The sequence below is a fragment of the Uloborus diversus genome, chromosome 2 (genome assembly GCF_026930045.1).
Source record: "Uloborus diversus isolate 005 chromosome 2, Udiv.v.3.1, whole genome shotgun sequence".
Taxonomy (NCBI): Eukaryota; Metazoa; Arthropoda; class Arachnida; order Araneae; family Uloboridae; genus Uloborus; species Uloborus diversus.
In genome coordinates this window covers 7835729-7858876 of record NC_072732.1, presented here as the reverse complement: position 1 = coordinate 7858876, position 23148 = coordinate 7835729, and positions in this window count along the sequence as shown.

The window sequence follows — 23148 nt, the reverse complement described above, 5'->3', positions numbered from 1 at the left end:
AATTCTTGGTGCTGCAAACTTTTGACCATAATTGACGATCAAAAATTTGAAATTTACTTAAATAAAGTTACTTTCCAAGGGCGCCCATATAGGGGGGTAAGAGGGGGCTCGAGCCCCCCCCCCCTTTGAAATTAGAACTTCCTTGCTTTTAGTACCTTATTCTTTGCAAAAATGTAAAAACATTTCTTCGCCGGCCATTAATGAATGAGTTATAAAAAATGTCAAATTTTAATGACTCTAATCTGTCCTGAAATCAGTTTCCACGGGGAAAATATCCAGCTAAACCACGGGGGAAATATTTGAGCCACCCCTTGAAACTTTGCATATGGGCGCCCATGTTATTTTCTTCAAAATAATTTGTTATGTTGAGCATTAAAAAAGTTTACGCGATTTATGCTGGTTTAATGAAAAGAATTTTAAGTTTTAAAATAAATTCTTGTACTTATTATTAACCTAAGTTGAAAAACTAATTTGAAAGATTTTAGGCGTCCACTTTTATATTTGATCGTTATATTGTATTAATTAAATAGTAAATTTCAGATAGCAGATTTATTTATGTTACTTGTTACTTTAAAAACAAAAGGACAACACAAAATATTTACTCTTCAGCAACATGTTTGTTTAATGGAAATTTTCTCATTCGACCAACGAGTTTAACCTCTTTAAGTATCTTAAAAGTTACCAACAGTGCAGCAACAACAGTACAAGTTCTCAAGCAATTTCATCATCATCTAAGAGAAATACGGTCAGTTAGAAAGGAAAAGATTCCAGGCGTTCCAAAATTGAGTTCTTGGGAGCGGTCAAAATATGGCAAACTCTGTTTTCTTGCTTTTTAAATAGTGGAATGTAGAAACAAAAACTCAGGTCTTAAGTTTTGACACTACGAGTGTGAACACATGCTATGTTCAAGGGGCGTGCAGACAGTTGAACAAGAACTATAGTGGCTAGTCTGCCGTCACCATGCCATGGTCGGTCAGCATGCCACTACTTAAGGGAGCCAGGAGGTGGCAATTGCCCCCCTCCCCCGGTTAAAAAAAAATATTTACATGTACTTGCAATGGCGTACTGTCTGACATTTTAAAGTAAAACCTTGCTCTATTTTGCGCATGCGTCAGGTCTCTTCTGATTTGATCAAAATAGGTGTGATAGAGATAACGATGTGAGGGGATTTTTATTTTTCAATCGGGATGCATTTGTTAGACCGTGGTTAGACGCGCTCTCTGTTTTGCGTTTTCTTTTCTTCCTTTTTTTTCTATATTTCTTCCTTATCGGATGTAGGAAAACAATATCGGATTTATCAAAAATGATGTCGTAGTGCATTTTCTTACATACCAATTACAATGTGAAGTTCAAATAGCTTTACAGCATTTTTTTTAAATAAAATAAATAAATATGCATTAACCACCACTTAAAAAATCACTGGATAATTACCTGGACAATCAATGCCAAATCTGCCCTCTGTAATAGATGTCAGAAAAGCACTTGTTAATCACACAAAAACACACGTTAATCACACAAAAACACACGTTAATCACACAGAAACACACCAATATTTTGAATTCTTTATGAAAACAAGAAAAAAAAAACCTTGTGTATGGTTAAAATCTCAACCGTATTTTCAGATACTTAATATTAAATATAAATACAGTTATTCATTTTTTTTTCAGAGTAATGAGACTTAAAACCTCTCACATTTCAAAGTGCAGGGATGCCGATTTATAAAATCAGTCGCTTTATAAAATCAAATGTCCTCGGAATCAATGTGATTTTAATAAGCGGCGTAATACCTAAAAAGTATCTAACGAATGAAATATTCCCCAAAACAAAATGCTGATGATAGGATCATATAAGAAAATTCCTTATTATTATATATATATTTTTCAAACCTTATTCAAAAAAATCAACATGAAAAGTTGCAGACACAAAAGAGATGAAAATATAAAACCAAAACTTACCAGAAAAAAAAAAAAAAAATACCTTCACTCATCATATTCATCCTCTTCTGCCGAAACTGTAGCTTAACTATCCCATTCATTGTCGCTTTCTTCTGTATCAGTTAATACAATTTGCAGGGCTTCACACATTTCTTCAATTATAGCGTCTTTTTCCCAAGATTTAAGTTCTAGTTTTTCAATGTGATTGCAGTGAGATTGCCACCTAGAGCTAGATATTTTACTTATGGCATTTTCTGTTTATTTTAGCAATTTATCCATGCTCAAGTCACTTGTGGGATTTGTATTTCTTATTTCTCTTTTCATGTCGGCTCAAACATATTCAACTAGCAAAAATACCCGGCGTTGCCTGGGTCAGTAATAATTATTAGAAAAAATCGTTACTTGCTTTTGTTTTCTGTTTTAAGTGAAAGAATTTAAAACACATCTTTTTGACGTGATTAAAAATCGAGTTTCTTCCTTACCCATAAAACTAAAATAGCAATAAGTATAAAGAACAAAGTAATATTGATTTAGAAACGAAAGCACTATATTTAAGCATATACAAATTTAAAAAACATGAAATTAATCTTCTCATATTTAAAAAGATTAATCTGTTGATACTTTTTTTCTAACATGGAGTCTAAAACCTTCTCTGTATGGCTAATGAAGTACGAAGTGATTAAAAAAAAGTAGCTGCGCTCGTAATCCCCTTATACTTGCTTTAGTTATTTCGGGAAATTTCAATCATTGTGGCTCTTGGTGCGATTTTACCGAATTTGCGAAAGTCGTTTCGGGGTACCTTCGATGATGCTCCCCCATTCTTTCCTTACTTTGTAAAACGATATAATATTAATTTTCGTTACAGAGATATCGTCGCTAGATGCTGAGATATTTTTGGTCACCATAAAATGGCGCTAAACAGTTTCATCCGAAATGTTACCAAAATAAGTAATACAATTTGGTGATTGTTTGAAATTGTGCAAAAAGGAAAATTAATGGAAGTTTTTGTGCTGTTTATGGATTTGCCTAATTTAGTTGCTGGATTATTTAACACAGTAAAAAAGGTCTTTTGAAAATTCTTTGATTGGCGATATTTTGTTTACATGGTGAAAGCTGAGAAACATTATGACGTAGTCTTCGGCTTCAAAAACAGCAACGTTGAAAAAACTGCCAAATGCATCAGCTACGGAAATCTTTCTGCAAAAATTTTGGCGATCTGCTGGTTGTTTGGATAATGAGTAAGTGTTCAATCAGCATAAATAATAATAAAAACCATTAACTACATTAAAGTTCCGTTTAAATGGAAAATCATCAGCCAAATCATGTATTATTTGCCAATCTTGTGCAAAAATCTTACTTCAAGATTTGACTTGAGAAAAGCCTTGAACAATCACGAAAAGCAAAGAAAGTCAACAATACAACAATTGTCGCTATCGACAGAGAGTTGAGATGATACACTAAATACTGTATTGAGTTGAGGAAAGCCTTCGAACATGGATCTAAAAAGCTCATAAATCGTTTTTTATTCTACTTAGAAATTTCGAACAGGTGCCATCATCAGCAGAAAAATGAGAGCTTTCGATGGACATATAATGTAAATATGTGCAAGTATTTTTTCATCCCAATATTAGAGAATTTATACAAAAATTGTGTTTTATTGCCCCCTAAGGGGGTTTTGCCCCCCATAACGGGACGAAAACTACCCTATGTGTTATTCTGATGCATAAGCTATATTATTGTAAAGTTTCATCAAAATCCGTTCAGTAGTTTTTGCGTGAAAGAGTAACAAACATCCATACATACATCCATACATCCATACATCCATCCATACAGACAAACTTTCGCATATATAATATTAGTAAGATACATCCATACATCCATACATCCATCCATACAGACAAACTTTCGCATATATAATATTAGTAAGATTGCGTTAAAATCACAGTGGTATGGTGGGAGGCGAAGCACTTGAAAGCCATGTTCTTGAAGCAATTTATCGAACTTATATGTTTCATGCTTAGGAGCATTTAATTTTACAAGCTCTAACAACTCCACTTTCAAAGCATCAGGAGAATCAATAATGGATTTTGCAGCGAGCCAATCCAAAATTTCCCCTTTGCAGCTATTGGAGTTGGGACACTTGTCAATTTGCACGGTGTGATATGGCGCATTCTCAATAATAATAACTGCATTTAATGGCAAATTTGGAATAAGTTCCTGTAGAGGATATATCCTCAGTGAATGTTGCAAATGCACTTTTAGTAATTTTTTTCACGTATGGGGTGCCCCAAAGAAATTCAATGTGATTTAGGCAGCTCATTCACGAGCGTGCTCACGACTGAACTTACCAAGAAATTTGGCATAAGAGTAGTGCATAGCTTATAGGCTTGCCAGAGATTTCTGAATCGTTCAACCGGGACACCGGAATACCCCCCCCCCCCCCTTCCACGTCGCGAGTATTCAAAAGGGAACCAGATTGGACTCAAAATTTTTTGACGACAGTGTGAAATATTCAGAAACTGTGAGAAATTCGACCCCTTCCCCTCAGAAAAAATTTTGAAATTTGCAAACACAAATTATTGTAAAGAAACATTTTAAAAGTTTTCTTTTGTTAAAAGCAATTTTTCAGCTTTAGAATGTGTTGTCAGTCCAAAATATTTGGAAATTTCGGATCACAAACACCCCTGAAGAGAACACATTCCTGGGGGACTGGTTTTCAGCGTGTTTTAGAGGGTAGTTCATTCTCAATGCCATGAATAAATGCAAATTATGAGCCTAAACCAGGGGTAATAATAAATGACAAGCAGATAAATATAAACATTTTATTTCAAACATGTTAATATTTATTAGTTACTTTAATAGGAAGAAACACATTGAAAGAGGAATAAAAACTTGAAAAATACAGTAGACCCTCGTTTTAAGCGGAATTATGTTTCGCTGTTACGATTATGCGCGGTTTAAGATTTGACACCTTTATTTTATTTTACGCGGATGAGTTTCGGTTTTACGCGGATTCGGCAATGCATTTTCCCCTCTTTCAAAACCCAAACTCCTAAAGATTGCAGATTACGCGTAATCAACTGCATTTTGGAGTGCTAATAACCGAGCTTGGGCTACAAGAGACATTTTGTGCGATGGGTTCCAGAGTTCTTTCCAGAAGTAAAGTTATGAAACTCACAGTACAGAACTCACTGGAAGAAGAGCTTTTAGGAGTAACAAAGGAGGCCAAAACCAACGAAGATACCGACGTCGGAGACGCACAACCAAAAACGTTCACATTGAAAATTCTGAGCCATTCCTAGACAATAGAAATGATCTTTCTGATTTTTGTTAGTGGAGGAAGATTCTATCATGGAAATGACGCAAGTGATCATGGATGCGTTAATGATCTGCAAAGAATGACAGAGAAAAATTCTTAATGACTGCCAAAAGACTATCATAGCCAGCTCCTCTTTATAAACAGGACACGAAATGAATTTATGTTTTCTTTGTACATGTTGTGCATAAAAGTCAATAGTACACATTAAACTTGTTATACAATGAGTCATCACTAGAATGAAGTATTTTGTTATCTTCGGAACCAAACCCCTATTTTAACACTAGTATTAGATCTCAATTTACGAGGTTTATATTTACGCGGCATTTCCGTGAACGTAACCTCCGCGTAAAACGAGGGTCTACTGTATTTACATGTATTTTTCATTTGTTAGGACTTTTTTTTAAAGTCCTTTTTGGTTTTAATGTTGCTGTAAAAATCCTCACAAGCTGATTCGATGTTAATTTTACAAGTCTATGTTTCAAATGCCAAAGTAATTATCCAAAATAATCCTTCACAGTTAATTATTTTAAAACTTTTTTGGTCATCTAATCAAATTCATCTTTTTCGGGACCTGAAGCAAACCGGCCGGGACACCGGGATTTTGCCTGGAAACCGGGACGTCTGGCAAGCCTATGCATCCCTCAAAAGAGTGTTGAAGGTTTTGTGTCTGGAGAGTGGGGACGATTGGGAGTAGAATTGGCCTTTCGCATTGTTTGCACTGCGTACGGTCATACAAGAGAGTTTAGGTTTTAGCCCAGCAGAATTAGTTTTTGGGAACTCTACTGTATGAGCACTGTGTAAATTCAGAAGAGAAGGAAGGCAATGCTGTGGATTATATTTTAAATCTCATCAATAGACTAAAAAGATGTCAGGAACTTGCAGAGAGTAAAATGTTACATTGCCGGGAGAAAAAGAAACTCTGGTATGACAAAAATGAGGTTGAGAGAAAGTTTAAAGTGGGTGATGATGTTCTGGTGTTGGCTACTTTCAAGCCACATAAAATGTCAGTAATTTGGATTGGTCCGGGAAAAGTCACAGCGAAAATTTCGGACACTAATTATGTGAGATAAATAAATACCTTTGTGCTGAACAGTAAATTAAGAAAAAACAACGTCAAAAAAAGCACAAATTGCCAATTACAGCAGACACGTGTTTCGGAGTTACGGGGAACGCCTTTTTCAATGCAAAAAGTAATGAGCTTAAGGATAAAAAGGCATCCGATAAAAGCCAAGAGCAGATAAGCATGCAGCTTAAAAGATAAAAATAGCGGATTAGCCAAACGCCAATGAGAAAATTATAAACCGATCAGAAACTAATAGGAATGCAAGCAAAGGCCCAGAGCTTTTTCTTAGGTACAATAAACCCAGAAAGAAAGAATTCAACTGGACAAAGATTAAGCCGAAGCTTAAACAAAAAGAAAATGTCAGTAACCGTGAACCGCAAGAAAGGAAAAGCATGGAAGAAAAAAACACACCACGAAATAAACAGAAACAAAAATATTCGGAAAAAGGAAAACATAAAGATAAATAGAAGAAAAGGGGGGGGGGGGAATGTCAACCAAGACAAAAAAGGTAAAAATAAACAAAGCAAGATAGATAAAAATGAATGGGAAAAAATATGCAAAATAGAATAAAATGGATGAGGAAAGGACAGTATTAAAGATATGGGAGCCAAATGTTGGAAAAATATGGAACTGCTTTAAGATCATTAACTAAGTTAGAACTATTCCTCAAAATATGAAAAGATTCCCAAAAGTCAAGATCTGATGAATTTTTCCTTACCCGTACTTGTCTTAAGGAATGATCTTTTGTTTTTAATGGGAAATTTTATATTATGTTAGATGGTCTGGCTATGGGAAACCCACTTAGCCCCATTCTTAGTGATATTTACATGCATTATTTTGAGGTTAAGCTGTTCCAAAAACTGCAGTTTCAATTTTATGTTCGGTATGAGGATGATTGTTTTGTTCTAATGAACCAGAATCAGTTTGAAAGTGATGAGGTTTTTTCTATTTTAAACTCCATTGATCCTCATATTCAGTTTTCTTATGAGAAAGAACGGAATAATTGCATTTCATTTCTTGATGTACTTGTTTCTCGTACTGAAATTGGTTTTGAAACTACTGTTTATCGCAAACCTTTTGCTGTTTCTTGACCTCCTCATAGACTATCATCTCATTCTCCAAATCAAAAATATTCTGCTTTCATTTCTTTTGTTTATCGCGCAATCAATATTTGTTCTTCATCGGAACTTCTTAAAGTGGAACTTAATTATCTTACAGCTGTGGCAATTGATAGAGACTATCCGCCAACTTTGATTGATTCCATGTATAAAAAACTTTGAAATAAATCCCAAACTAATGTTCTTAACCGAACCTTCATCAAAATGAATTTGGTTGTTTTGCCATTCTTTCCATCTGTAAGCTATCAGGTTGCTAAGATTCTAAAACGTTTCCAATTCCAGGTGGTGTTCTCTCCTATTAATAAACTTTCATTCTCTTCTCTTAAAGATTCTATTCACCCTCTTAATTGTTGTGGAATTTGTAGAATTAATTGTAGTTGTAAACTTGCTTATATTGGACAGACTCGCGTGCTTTAAAAATTCGCTTGAAAGAGCATCAAAATTATGTGAAAAAACAACAATTAAATAAGTCTAGTATTGCTCAACATTGTTGGGATCCGAATCACTCTTTTGATTTTAACTCTTATCAGATTGTACAAAAATGCCCCAATTCATCAAATCTTGACTTTTGGGAATCTTTTCATATTTTGAGGAACATGTCTAACTTAGTTAATGATCTTAACGTTGTTCCATACTTTTCCAACATTTGGCTCCCATATCTTTAATACTGTCCTTTCCCAATCCCCCCCTTTTTTTCCATTCATTTTTATCTATCTTCCTTTGTTTATTTTTACCTTTTTTGTCTTGTTGACATACCCTCCCCCATTTTCTTCTATTTATCTTTATTTTTCCTTTTTTCGAATATTTTTGTTTCTGTTTATTTTATTTTGTGGTGTTTTTTCTTCCATTCAGCTTTTCCTTTCTTGCGGTTCACGGTTTCCGACATTTTCTTTTTGTTTAAGCCTCGGCTTAATCTTTGTCCAATTGAATTCTTTCTTTCTGGGTTCCGTACCTAATAGAAAGCTCTTGGCCTTTGCTTGCACTCCTATTGGTTCCTGATCGGTTTATGATTTTCTCATTGGTGTTTGGCTAATCCGCTATTTTTATCTTTTAAGCTGCATGCTTTCCTCTCAACTCGCCTCTGCAAGATCCAGAGCTCAACCAATTGATCCACATTTCCAGGCCGTTATAGACAAATAACACTTCGACTACCACCAGGTCAGGAAAAGGCTCGAAGATTCAATCGACAAGCCAACTCTCGATGGAATCCAGTCCTATCTTAAAGAGTTCATCAGCAATACTCCCTTCAAAATCTGTGTCGAAAATAAAAACGACGTATACATCCAAGCAAATCAACTCTTGAAGGCAACCAAAGTAAATATCCATCAACTCTTTCACCCTGATGAACCATTGGACATTGACAGCTCCGACAGCGACCCTGTCTCTCCGCTGCAATCCCCCTTCAAGAAGGTCAAAAAATCATCCCCACGCAAGATAACTCCAATCATGAAGGACGATACTGCAATCCTCCTCAGTAATAAATTCGAGCCTCTCGCCAGCAAGGTCGACGAGCCACCCCAGCGACAGACGACGACTAATCCTAGTGTGACTGAAGCACCTGCCAAGCTTAGTAAGGCAAAATCAAGGCCCCCCCCCCCCCACCATAACGATCGCCGATGTCACAGAGCCGATAAAACTGCTGGATACACTTGCCAAGATGGCCGCGGAATCCATACAGGGAAAAATCAACGGTGGCGACTTGCAAGTCTTTCCTTCGCTCGCCGAGGACAATGAACTGATCGAAAGATACCTACAGGATCGCAAGTTCCATAGCCGCCTCCTCCCCAGCAAAGAGGCCCCTCAAGGTGGTGATACCAAAGATAGTGATACGAGGTCTTCCCCTATCCCACCCGACCGACGAGATCCAGTCCTACAGATGCTAGCTGGCCCGGAGTAACGACCACTGCCCCTGTATATTGCCGTGCTCAACAAGACCGAAAATGCAGAAGACGTGCTTGGTGTCAGCCACTTAGGATATCTCCGCATCTTTGTGGAACGCCTCCGCCCGAAGCAGACCCCCGTCCAATGCTACAGATGTCAACGCTTCGGCCACACCGCAGCTAAATGTTTCAGATCCCCACGCTGCCTGAAGTGCGCCCAAGAGCACAGGTCATACGAATGTATTAAGGACAAAGCCACCCCAGCCTGCTGCGCCCTTTGCGGAGGAGACCATCCCGCGAACGCTCCTGTCTGCCCCGAGAGGCCGAAACCCCAGACGCCCAGGACTCCACGGACTTTCCCAGCTCAGACGGACAATGCATGGACCCGCAGTGCTGCTCCCACTGACTTTCTGCCAAGACCGGTTGCACTCCAGCAACTCACATCACCAGGACAAGACATGGGTCAACTCATGTCACTCATCACCCAAGTTCTCAGCCAGCTTCAGGCCCAACAGAAGCAGATCAACGCCCTTATAAGCGGCCTCGCAGCCCTAGCGAGGCCATAAGCTTTTCACTCCCCCCCCCCCCCCCAATTTTTGACTTTTCCCATCCTAAATGAATGGAGGCTGATTCTGAATTTTTCATCCCCTTCCCATCCCACTCTTACCATTCCTTAAATCTGGGTAAAGGTGCGCAAGCACCATAGGCTCAAACGTAAAAATGTTCACTCTCCACTTGACTTTTGTCGAATGTCTTTTCATCCTAAGCTCATTACTTTTTGCATTGAAAAAGGCGTTCCCTGTAACGTCGAAACACGTGTCTGCTGTAATTGGCAAATTTGTGCTTTTTTTAACGTTGTTTTTCTTACTTTAATATTACTCAATGTTTTCAGAGTTAAGTTGCATGTAGGCACAATAGAAATAATGAGATAGTATGAATACTAGTTTTTAGTTTTTGTAAGTATTAAGATAATTTTAGGCTAAAAATGCTGCAAAAATAACACAAAATGACTAACTTTTTTTTTTTTTTGTAACAGAACATTTAAGTTATTAAGAAATCTTTACTCCTTTTTAGCATGTATACAGGTGTACTGTTTTAACCTGCAAGACCTCTATTTTCGCAACCGTTATTCCTAGATGTATACTTCCAGTTGAAAAAATGTTCAAAATCAAATGCAGAGTTAAGATATTGAAAGCTTGAAATAAAAATAAGTCAAAAGATACAAAATTTAACTTTTTATACGGGCCCCAGGTCCTCTAACTTATATTTAGGGAAATAACCTCCAATGGAAAATAATTGCAACACAAAGAGTTTGAAATTTGTACGACCAATATTCACCAAGATATGGAACGCAGCGTTTTGTGACTTATACCACTTTTCACTCGCCGTCAACAGCACCTTTTGGGGGAAAATATAGCGGTAACAAGTGTTAAAAATTATGTATGCATAGAGTGTGGTTTTTCAAATTGTTCGAGACTCTGTCGAGTGTCTTTGCGTTTCACGGCATAACATTTGCATTTATTTTTGAATAGCAATGAAAATAATGAATACCTTGTTTTTCTTACTTTGAGGACCTGTCATTCTTCTAAAAGGTCGATAAGTTCCAATCTCATCTTCTACATGGTCCCTAAAAACTTTGAATTGGAATATCTCCTTGAGTTTTGGTCGCACAAATGTCAAGTTTTTTGTGTCAGTAATAGTTTCCAATGGAAATTATCTCTCTAAATATAAGTTAGGAGACCTGGGGCCCGTATAAAATGTTAAATTTTGTATTTTTTGACTCATTTTAATTTTTGCTCCAAACTTTCAATATCTTAACTCTGCATCTGATTTTGAACATTTTTGCAATTGGAAGTATGCATCTAGGACTAACGGTTGCGAAACTAAAGATCTTGCAGGTTAAAACGGCACACCCTGTATTATATACCTAGGTAGTGAGGAAGCAGATAAGTGAGACTACTTTTGTAGTCCTATAAAATGGTTATTTGTCCTTCTGATAAATAAAAAGCATTGTATACTCAACTTACCCCCAAAATTTTAAATCAAAAATTAAAGTAAACATTTGTAATGTCAACATACTTAAATTTGCAAAACATAGAGCAGCAGGTGAATTAGCAGCACTATTTGGAACTGGATGGTTTGCCTTGAATTACCATCTCCAGAAAGTTAAACTTTTTTTTCTTTCAATTTCAAAAATAGTGTTGGGAAAAATATTTTCAGCATATACTCATAGGTACGGATGAGTTTATAACTAATTTTTGTAGATGTATCAGGTGATTAGTTTACAAATTATTTTATAAGATATAATTTATATCAAAATCACCCATCCTCCTTATTGAAATGAAAAACAATGTTCAAATTAGCATGACACATAGCAAATTAGTATGAGATTAAAAAAAAAAAATTATATTAATTCGAATTTTTGGCATCTTGAATTCAAATTATGTTTTTCGCAATCACGAGAGTGTGTGTGTATGAATGCGCGTGTGTGTTTGTGCAGGCGCATGTGTGTGTGTTTGTGTAGGCGCATGTGTGTGGGTGCGTGTGTGTGTGTGTGTATGTATGCATGTGTGTGAGTGTTGTGTATGCAGTGCTTTGCGTGTAGGTGTTCGTGTGTGTGTGTGTATGTATGCATGTGTGTGAGTGTTGTGTATGCAGTGCTTTGCGTGTAGGTGTTCGTGTGTGTGTGTGTATGTATGCATGTGTGTGAGTGTTGTGTATGCAGTGCTTTGCGTGTAGGTGTTCGTGTGTGTGTGTGTATGTAGGCATAAGTGTTTGTGTCTGTGCACAGGCATGAGTGTGTGTATGTGTTTGTGTAGGCGCAAGTGTGGGGGTGCGTGTGTGTGTGTATGTATGCATGTGTGTGAGTGTTGTGTATGCAGTGCTGTGCGTGTAGGCTTTCGTGTGTGAGTGTAGGCGTTCATGTGTGTGTGTGTATGTAGGCATAAGTGTTTGTGTCTGTGCGCAGGCATGAGTGTGTGTGTGTAGGATATGGACGCAACCTGGAGACGGTTTTCGCAAGAGGAGCAGCATCGTGAGGAGCCGGTCGACGCAACGGGGGTGCTGGCAGAGGGTGCTATTGGGAAAATAAAATCATAGGAATTCAAAACAGTCAAGTGAGAACAATGAGCAATCGTGATTGCTCAAAAAAAAAAAAAAAAAAAAAAAAAGAAAAAAAAACAGTATACCTACTCTGTTTTTTTGAAACAACAAAACTCCGCTTTATATTTTATTTTTTAACTGTGGAAAAGAGTCGGAGTGTCGTGCGTTTTAATGGATGAGAAATCAAATTGATAATTTTTAGAAAATATATCTGTGGTTGTAAACGTTATGCGTAGCTATTCCACCCTCGTGACACATGAGATGGAAAGACGTTTGGAACCCATATGAGGATTCAATTTGTAAAATTGACAAAATGTCTCTTGCTGTTTTTCTCGCAGTTATCTTTCATTGTGATTCAGAAAAAGAAGAGCAAACATGGCGTAGACGTAAGCGAGTGTTTTGAATTTTCGCCACAGTGGAAATAAAGCAGTCAATAAGCCAAGTGACGTACCAATAGCTAAAAAACCTAATAATGTGATGGAATTTGTTTTATTTAAAAGTCCGTTATAATGACAAAATGATGTTTGATATCGCTAATAAGTAGTTTCTATTGAATAAAAAAATGGTGGCAAATACTAAGGTTACCATACAGTTGTAGAATATTGCCAACTAGGGAAATCTAATTTCCAGTAACGAAAAAGTTATTCTGTCGCCAATATGTCTCTATATTATTCTCCAGTAGCCTAAAAAGCACATGTTTAGAATGACACGGCTTGGCTCTATAAAGAAAATGCAGATTTTGCTGAAATATTTTTCAATTCAACTTTCTCTGACTGTGGACGAGAGCTAAAAGTAAAATGTTACTTACTTTTCACGCAGTTAGTTCTAAGAAAATCACGAAGAAACAAACTGTCAGAAATTAGACTTAATACTTTCTCAACTGTTTCAGAGTAAAAATTTTGGGATTCATTCGCTCTGTTAGAGAGACCTGCGATAGTGGCAACAATGAACTACCTCTGTTTAGTTGATACCTTTTTTTTTGCTCAGTCTAGCAATAAGACGTGAAGTATGCATTGTTGGAATGCTGTATACTCCTTGGGAGATTTATTCATATATTAGCATTAAAATCAAAGTAATACTTTGACCCCTCAACCTTATTTATTGCAGTATATATCGCTGCTCTATTTCAATAATGAGGCATCTAAGAGATTGCTTTTTGGAGAAAACCGCATTTGTACCATTGATTTTCCGCTCTGTAGTATTGGAAATGTACAAAGAAAAATGAAATTCGAGAGTGAATAAAACTAAAAACTAACAAATAAAAACCCAACAGTATATTAGCATCAGTCAATAAATAACGAGTCAGAGTTTATAAAACATATTTTATTCGATATTCTTCAAAAATACTGACCGAAATTATTTAAACACGTATCCCACTGCTAAATGAGTCGCATAATTCCGTGCTCATAAAAGTCCTTTGGCTGCTGCTGGAACCAATTGCGCGCGCACTCCTTTGAATCATCGCCCGAACGAAATCGTTGTCCCATATAAGCCTTGTTGAGTTTCCAAAAGATGTGGGATCACATGGGGATACACCTGGACTACAATGGGGGTGGTTCCAGAATTCCCAATTAAATTTTCACAAAAGTTTCTGCCGCATTGGCTGTCTGTGGTCTAACGCTATCGGGCAACAGAATGATAGCACGTGAACGTTTAGCGGAACTACACACAGCCAATGTAAAAGAGGAACTAATTCCATTTCACTGGGCTCACTATGAAAGGATTAATAAAATAAAACAAGTTGAGGAAAAAAAGTCGCATTTTCCTCTTTTGTCCATAGGCTGCCACACTGTGCGGCGCCCCGGTGAGAGGTCGCAGGAGGTCAGCGCGACCTTCCAGAAATTTTCTTATTCGGCAAATTTTGTCTAATCATTCAACAAAAGTTTAAGTTCTATTCGGGAAGATAATCATCATTCGGTAAAATTTGGAGTTCCACATGGTAAATTGAGAGTTTCTGTGTACCCAAAATTATAAGTTTGGAGCGCCCCTGGGTCTAACAAGGTTCATTGTTCGTAGTCCTTAGTCCCATTTTGTGTCTAAGAATTTCATTTCGACTACTGCCATTTTACTTACAGACAGGGACGTGCACAGGGGACGTGCCTGTTGGCTCGAGCCCGAGCCTGAAGGGGGATCGAGATGTTTAAAATGAGGGACGAAACATGAGTGTCTATGTGAATGAGGGGGAAAAGTAAAAATTTGATGCGCGTATTCCGTTTATTTGAATGAGACTCTGCTTCTGCAAAAGCTGACATCGGTAAAAAAAATAATAGATTTGTCCATTTCCGTCTGTAAAACGATGTTTGACTTTCCATACTATCCGTGGTCAGAGAGTACTTTGGCGTCATAAAATTTTCTTTCTCTCACAAAATCGTCAATTTTACTTATTTGATGCTGATTTTTACTATGGCACCATTGTGGTGAATGTTACTAATAGAGACTACAAAAACATGGCTGCTAAAATTAGATTCTTAGAAATTAGCAGTGTTCTGAGGTACAAACGTCCCAAGGTACAACAACCAGTATTGACGTGATAGATATTACCAGTATCGAGGAGATAGGGTTACAGACACACACACACAGACGTGCACGTGTTTTAATAGTACAGATTGATATCACTCTTTTTTTTTTTTTTTTGTAAAATGGTACGATAATAAGCTTTCTGAAGTTAGACATTTTCTTAAAAGTAAATAACATTTGCCTTCCAGTTAAGTTTCTCAAAGAACATTTTTTTTTTTTTTTGTTGATTGAGCTAGAGAGGAAAAATTTTATTCATTTTTTAAAAATAAATATTTTGGTTTTTTTTTTTTTTGGTTTTTTTTTTTTGGCTTATTATTTGGGTTCTTGATCATAAAAACAATTAATTAGCTAGATTCCTGTTAATTTAGCTAACAGCTAAATTAACAGGATAATCAAACGGTTTTGAGTATTATATTATCTAATCATCACAATTAGTTATTTTGTATAAGTGATAGAACCGTACCCGTTTATAGCGAAGTCGAAGATACTAAAGAAATATTTTGTTTTAATTATTATCTCACTACAAAAATATAATTATTGATAATTATTCCACAGTAAAATGTGATGAGGAATAGAATCTACTACGCCATAGGCATAAATTCGTTGTTATGTGATTTCGCTCTTAACGGGCGTGACTGTATACTTCGTATTATAGTCAGTGCTGTAATTAGGAAGGGGGCACCGTCCCTAAAAACGTATGGTCTATTATTGTGAAAATAGTGGTTACTGTACGTGAAAAATACCGGCAGCCCGGTTGTCCCATCCAGAGACTGCAGTTTCATCCTACAAAAATACATGCACGACGAAACTGCAGTCTCTGGATTGGATAACCGGGCTGTAGGTACAATGCATGTATTTCTGCCTTATCCTTTTCTAGAGATGTGAGACAAAGATGAATGGCTTCCCCAGGATGTTTTGTATACTACAGTATACCAGTATTGACCTGGTAGGCAGTCACTTTTCGGAAGGAGATAGGGTTATAGACACACACAAAGACATCCACAGGTTTTAACTATTGAGAAGAGATAAAATGGAGGGAGCGAAGACTTTCATTCGTGAAGGACAGACATCAAGTCACGTGATAGATTTTAATGAAAAGCATTGGAAGAAATCAGGTTTCTTTCGCTAATTTCGCGCAAAGCGTGTCAACCATTCGTCGTAGTTGAGTCACGTGACTTGAGCTCATTGGCCAAGCTTTTGCCTAGCCAATGATTAGACTTGTTCCCTCCATTTTAATTCCTGCTCTAAGATTTTAATAGTATGCTCAGGGGCGGTAACATACTGCTTAGTAGTTAGTATAGTTGGAAACCACGTTTTGAAGAAAACTAATGTCTACTTTTTGATTTAAAGACGAGAAAATTAATCTATGCAGATTTTCTTAATTTAACAAAAATTCGTTGACTATGATATCTACCCAATAAAAAGGTACGTCCCCAAATATTCCCCCCCCCCCCAATGCAACTGTCACATGTAAGAAGAGGCTGCATTTCTGTGTTCCTTGGATTGGCAACAGATAACTGTAAACAGATCCACAAATTCGTCAACGGCGACCAACTTAAATACAGCGGATTTCGTAGCAGTTTGTTAAATTTTATTCTCTGGAGCTAATCAAATTTTGTTTTCTAACGGAGAATGCCGTGAGAAATATGGATACCCTTTCGACAACGGACACATTTTTCCTTTTTAAGGATTTATGATGAATATGCTTAAAGGTCCATGCATCGGTGAGTCAATTCTGAAAGTTAGAAATCTTTACTAATAATAAAGCTGAAAGTCTCTCTGTCTGTCCGGATCTCTGTCTGTCTGTCAGGAACTCTGTGACGCGCATAGCGCAGACCGTTCGGCCGATTTTCATGAAATTTGGCACAGAATTAGTTCGTAGCATGGGCGTGTGCACCCCGAAGCGATTTTTCGAAAATTTGATGTGGTTCTTTTTCTATTACAATTTTAAGAACAAAATTATCATAAGATGGACGAGTAAATTACGAAATTACCATAACGTGAAACCGTAATATGGGAACAAGCCAATTGGCGAGATACGAAATTATCATAACGTGGAACCGTAACATGGGTACAAGCCGATTGGCGAGAAAATTCACCATACATTATTTGTAAATATACAGGAGAACCAAAAGCTCTTTTAATTTTTCTATTACGGGCAAAGCCGTGCGGGCACCACTAGTTTAAATATAAGTGTTTAATTGCTTTATTTTGTGGAATGAGCATGGATTTTACGAGAAAATGAATTCTTGTGTTTCCAAACTTTAATTACGGAGACCAAGAACTCAATACTTCGATATAGTCTCAAAACCGTCAGTGTAGCAAGATATTTGTTTTCAATTTATCTATGTTTAACTCCTTGAAATGTTTTTTGTTTATTCAAATTTTTCAAAATCCTGTTCTGTATCGAGAAAATCAATAGTGTTTCGAAATCTTTAATGAATATGTTGCCTGAATCTAAGATTTATTTAAAACGTTTTGTGATTAATGATTTTGGAAATATCTGCACCGAAAACCAAACAGTTCTCAAAATCACTAGAGCTGTAGCGTCATCAGAATTTCTTCCTTTTGATGGGGAGAGGGGCTTATATACCTTCGTTACAAGTTATGTTAATGTTACCGTTAAACTAAATAAAGCAATTATTTTATAGAATACCTAGTTATTCCATGAAATAACTGATCGTATCCGTCAAAGTGTGTAATATGTTATTAATTTGACACTTTAACTAGTTATTCTATGAAATAACTAGGTATTCTATAAATTAACTAATGAGAGACAGTCAAAGTGTAAAATAGACAATTTATCTAAAATGAAATTACTAGGTATTCTACAAATAAACTAATGATAGACAATTGAAATGAAAAAGAAGCAATTTATCTAATTTATGCAATGTATAAATGGCATTTATGGAAACGTACCATAAAATCATTGGTTACAACAAGGATTACTAAAATGACACTTGGAATTATACGAACATTTTGGGGGTAACACAGGGGTGGAAAGTAAATGTATTTGTGGTGCAAGATATATGATATAGATTTTTTTTTTTAATACTTTAACAGGCTGCAGATCGTTATTCTATGAAATAACTAGTTAAACCATGAAATACAAGAGAGTTTTACACTTTAGTGAACACGATCAGTTATTCCATGAAATAACTAGGTATTCTACAAAATAACGGATTTCATACTTTAACGGTAACATAAACAGCAAACGTTTGGCAAGATGACTTAGACTCGTTACTAGTATATATGTTAGCATCCTACGTTTGGCAAGATGACTTGGATTAAGGGCTCTGGGGTATCAATATCACCCCCCCCCCCCACTTCCGATTGCATCCTTATTTTAGAGAGAGGTTTCATACTTTTTTGCATTCAGTCTACCCAAAATACTATTTTCAAATTTTTTAACATACTTGTGGTTCTGAAAATATCTCCGAACTAACTCGATGTTTATGTAATAAGCACAAGCCCGCCCTTTAGGGGGTCAATTGCTCTCCTGGCTTTGAGTAGTTAATGATTTTTCATACAAGAGGGCCGTGGTATTTGTTGTTCTCCTATGAAATCTGCATTGAGTGGACACCCTTTACTCCCCCCCCCCGCCCCCCTTCCAGGTTAAATTCAAAATGACGTACCTGAATAACTACAATGTAATTCCAACTGTGTTATATTTTATCATTGTATTAACATCAATGTCTTGCGATGGAACTAGTTACTGGGAAATAAAATAGTGAGTATGCACAAGTTAGCTCTTGTACTCGAACGTTGATTTCTATAAATGTAAAGCAAAAAGTACCTTTAGTAATTCATGCCAAAGTACTGCATTTCTGTAGTTAGTTACTGTACTACTGGCTTATTTGTAAGACCAAAGTGTAAAATATAATAAAAGAATCGCACTATGTATGGCATGTTTTATTTTTAATTTAGTATTGCATCATATAATAAATTTGAAAATAAAAATCTTTGATTTGCATCAAACTTTCAGTTTTAGTGTAAGTGATCCTCTTTTCTAACAACATTTTGTTATTTTGAAAAACGAAATGAAATCTTACGCAAGAATAGGGGGGAAGGATTTGAAAAATCTTATGTACCCTGACATGAGGAGGGGAGGGGGGGATCAAGCATTGCCAAAATCATCCTTATGAAATCAATGAATAGCCCCGTAGCAGATAGAGCATTGGTTTTCAAAATATCAGTTCAGGTTTTGAGTGCCTGTTCGGGCGGTTGCGTCCATCAGCTAGAAGTCGTTAAAATTATTGCAGCGGGAATGCTTCCTGCTTTTTAAAATCAGCGTCGCTTTATCAAATTAAGCGCGAGATTTATGACACTTGAGACGTAAAACAAAGTATAATATTAGATCAGCGTTTCTTAAATTGTGTTCCGTGGAACCCCGGGGTTCTACGGATCCTTCCAGGGTTCCTTCTATTAATTCAAAATTAGTCACTTAAATATTTGATAAAAAATCAGGCTTTTAATTATTATTTTCCAAATAAGAAGAGGACGAAGTAATAAAATGAATTGTGAGAAAAGGCTCAACTTTTTCGACCTTCGACTAAATTATTGAAACGACATGGCATTCATTCTTCCACTAGAAATTTCCACTAACCCTGTAAAGGTCACAAGCTTTTCGGTGGAGTATGAATTATTAAATACACACATAAATCGATTAAACGCCGACGGAAATAATCTGCATGTCAAGTTTTGTGAAAATTGGTTTTGTAGATTCTGTGTAAATGGGTAGGATATAGGTTCATAGAGTTCTATACAGTTCATTATATGGATGCAAATCTACAACAATTTTCAAAAATTCGAATTACTTATGATTAACCTCGGAAATATAGGAACAATTATTACTTACATATAATACTCAGTTTAAAAGTAGTCTTGTATAAAAGTAATTGCATTGATAGTTATGAATGGGATATTTTCAACCGATATGTTTCATTTGCGATCTTTTCAAAGTAAAGTTGCAGTAAGTATTTTAAGCATTTCTTTCCTTTTGCTGTTAGCTTTAGCTCTTTGAATAAATTTCCTGTCTGCTTCTGCAGTAAATTTACTTTTCCCACTGCGATTCCCTACTCCGAAATTTATTTGTTTTTATTTTAAGTTCAAAGATATTTTTGATGATACAGATGCTTGTGACATTTTTTTGTTTTGTTTTCGCTATTCATTTTTGTGTAAAGTGATTTTCTTAGATGAGACGCTTCAGCGCAGCTAATTTTCTAGCAATAAAATTTTTTCCTTCGCCCATAATCATGTAATAATCCTTACACAAAAGAAAAATAGCTACCATTTATAAATTAATTAAAGCTGCAAAAATTATTGATTTGAGAACAAAATAATACTGATACCAGTCGAAGGAAAGAAAAAAAAGTACTGCAAGCAAACTATTAAAAAACTTTATTTTAAATTTAATTGGTAATTAAACACATTCTTTACGCAATGCAAACTGCTAAATAAATTCCTTTTTGCTTGAAAAATCAACGAAGGGGGGGGGGGGGGTGGAAATCAAGAATCTTCAAAAATCAAGGAATCCAAAAGATATGAACATATGGATGAAAAGGTGTGCCTTGGAAACCGCGTTTTACATTTTTTACGAGTCAGTAAGTTATTAGAAATTCGTAAAATTCAGAAGTGAAAATTGTAAGTATAACCTGAAACGTGAAAATTCGTTAATCAAAGCCCCACATATATAAGCATGGCCCCACTAAATTTAGCTTACGCTTATAGGGTGTGACAATCGCTGAAATTCATAGCCACAAAAAGGGCGCTACAGGGAACCCCTGTTTCCATTGATTGGTGGATGCAGGGGTTCTATTCAGCGCCACTTGCGGTCAAAATGGGCGACGCCCAATCAAAATTAAACATTGATGGATGCATGAGCGGATCGGAGTTGCAGTGGTTTAACACAGAAAAGTCATAAATTGTCAAGGCTCGTTAAGCGTCAGCGCCATCTAGTGGTGCCATGCTCTGAGATTGGTAGAGGGGAGGGGGAGTAGGGAAATATTTCGACTCATAGGATTACCGTAAAGCAGCTCCAAATACTCAATTATCGAAATATCCCATTTAAATTGTAAAATTTTTCAAATTATTTACAACATGAACATATCACAAATTTTAGGCTATATTCATTTTATTTTATCTGCGACAAAACTGAAAAAAGGGGTATTTCGACAGTTGATATTTTGGCACGATCACTAAATTTTGAGCAATGGTCAATTAATTCTACCCTCATTGAAGTGGCCGAAATAGCTTAATGTCCTAGTTAATAGCTTTGGCATCAAAAACGTTCGGAGCAATTGAAAAAATTGCAAAAACTCAACTATCGAAATCTTCCAAAACTATACCACGACGACTGTGCCAAATTCCCAACTATCGAAATATCCAATTTAACCTTTTGCATGAACATTCAAACATTTAGCAAGGTTCAAAGTTCCGCTGCGATTAATAATAATACGCCTAATTGGCCAAAAAAAAAGTCCACTAACGTGAAAAGTTCGACTAAAAGAATTCGCCGGGTAAATAAAACAGCTGTAAAAGCTCCATTAAACTGGTAAATATTCGCCAAACATACAAATCGAGTCTTTATTAAACATTTAAAGTTCCATCAAAATGTAAAGACAGAAAGAGAGGATCAAACGAGCGTTATTTTACCATTTTCACCAATGTCGAAAGTAAACTAGACGCCAAGCCACAGCCATCTTAACACATATATAGAAGGCTGTGGCCAAGCTCATAATGACGTCCCTATAAGGGAAAATTAGGGGAAATTTCAATAATTGGGAATCTGGCGATCTTTCTTCATTGGCGTCAATTTTTGGCACAAGCGCTTGCGCGAGAGATATTTTTCTTTGCAAATCAAAACAAAGAGATCGGGAAACATCAATTCACATAGGGTTACTATAAATCAACAGGGTTACCAAAATAAAATTATTTACGCCAAAAATGAGACGGCCGCGCCACATTCCCAATTATTGAAATATCCCCTTATCCACCATAAATCAAACGGGGATATTTCGATAATTGGGAATCTGGCGCGATCGTCTCATTTTTGGCGTAAATAATTCTATTTTGCTAACCCTGCTGATTTATAGTAACCCTATGTGAATAGATGTTTCGGTTCTCTTTGTTTAGATTTGCAACGAAAAATACCTCTCGCGCAGGCACTGGAGTCAAAAAATTGAAGCCAATGATGAAAGATCGCCAGATTCCCAATTATCGTAATCTTCCCAATCAAACCATTAAACTACATCAAAATCTTCACTTAAGCTTATAAAATATAGAGAAAACATGTTGATCATTACTGTTACAGGGAAAATGCAATTAATGGTAAAATGTTTTAAAATTCAACAATTCTAAAGTATGTAAGGGATATTGACTTACTTTTCAAAAAAGAATCTTCTCCGAATTTCGCAAAACGACAAAATTTTCAGAATAAACTTGAATCATGAAACTTTTAAACGCAAGGAACGAACTTCGAAATTAACTATCAAACTACTTGAATAATATTATGTGTTGCCATTTCTCGTTTGATTGTTTAGAAATAAAAGCATTCGTTTCTATTATTGAGGCTTTGTAGGTAACCAAGGGCATATAAAATATTTCACTTTTGATTCTTCGCAACTCCAACGAACTATAGGGGGCACTGCAGTCACTGTCTAATCGCGGACGAAAAAACTAAAACAAACGCACGTAATAACGAAGAAAATGCTGAAAGTGTTGTGATTTTTGTTCGTATGTACGATTTTTTTCGCTTTATTCTTCTTAAATTAATTTTCAAAGTCTTGTGGATATTTTGGCCCACGTAGAAAGAAATGAGAATTCAAGAAGCATTACTTAACGTCAAAGATTAATGCAAACTACGTAGTTCGTAGTTCTAAGCAGCTATTTCCACGATGTTGAATTCGATATTTATCAATTCTTGATGAAACTAAATAATAATTGTGGCCTGACAAGAATAACAATTAATGCTAGAAAATTCAATTTTACATTACAAATTATTATCGAAAGAAGATAATACTTTTTTGCCTTGCTTGACTAGCGCTTATTGTTTTGCATTTGTAGCTGAGTTATTTCTCTTGAATTCCCGAATCGGTTAATCTAAAATTTTCTGTTTCGATTTTTCTAATTTCTGAGTTACGATTTAATATATAATGCTATACAAATCATCAACAAAATTCCCACGGATATATGGTGGTAGTTTTCTTTTCAGTTG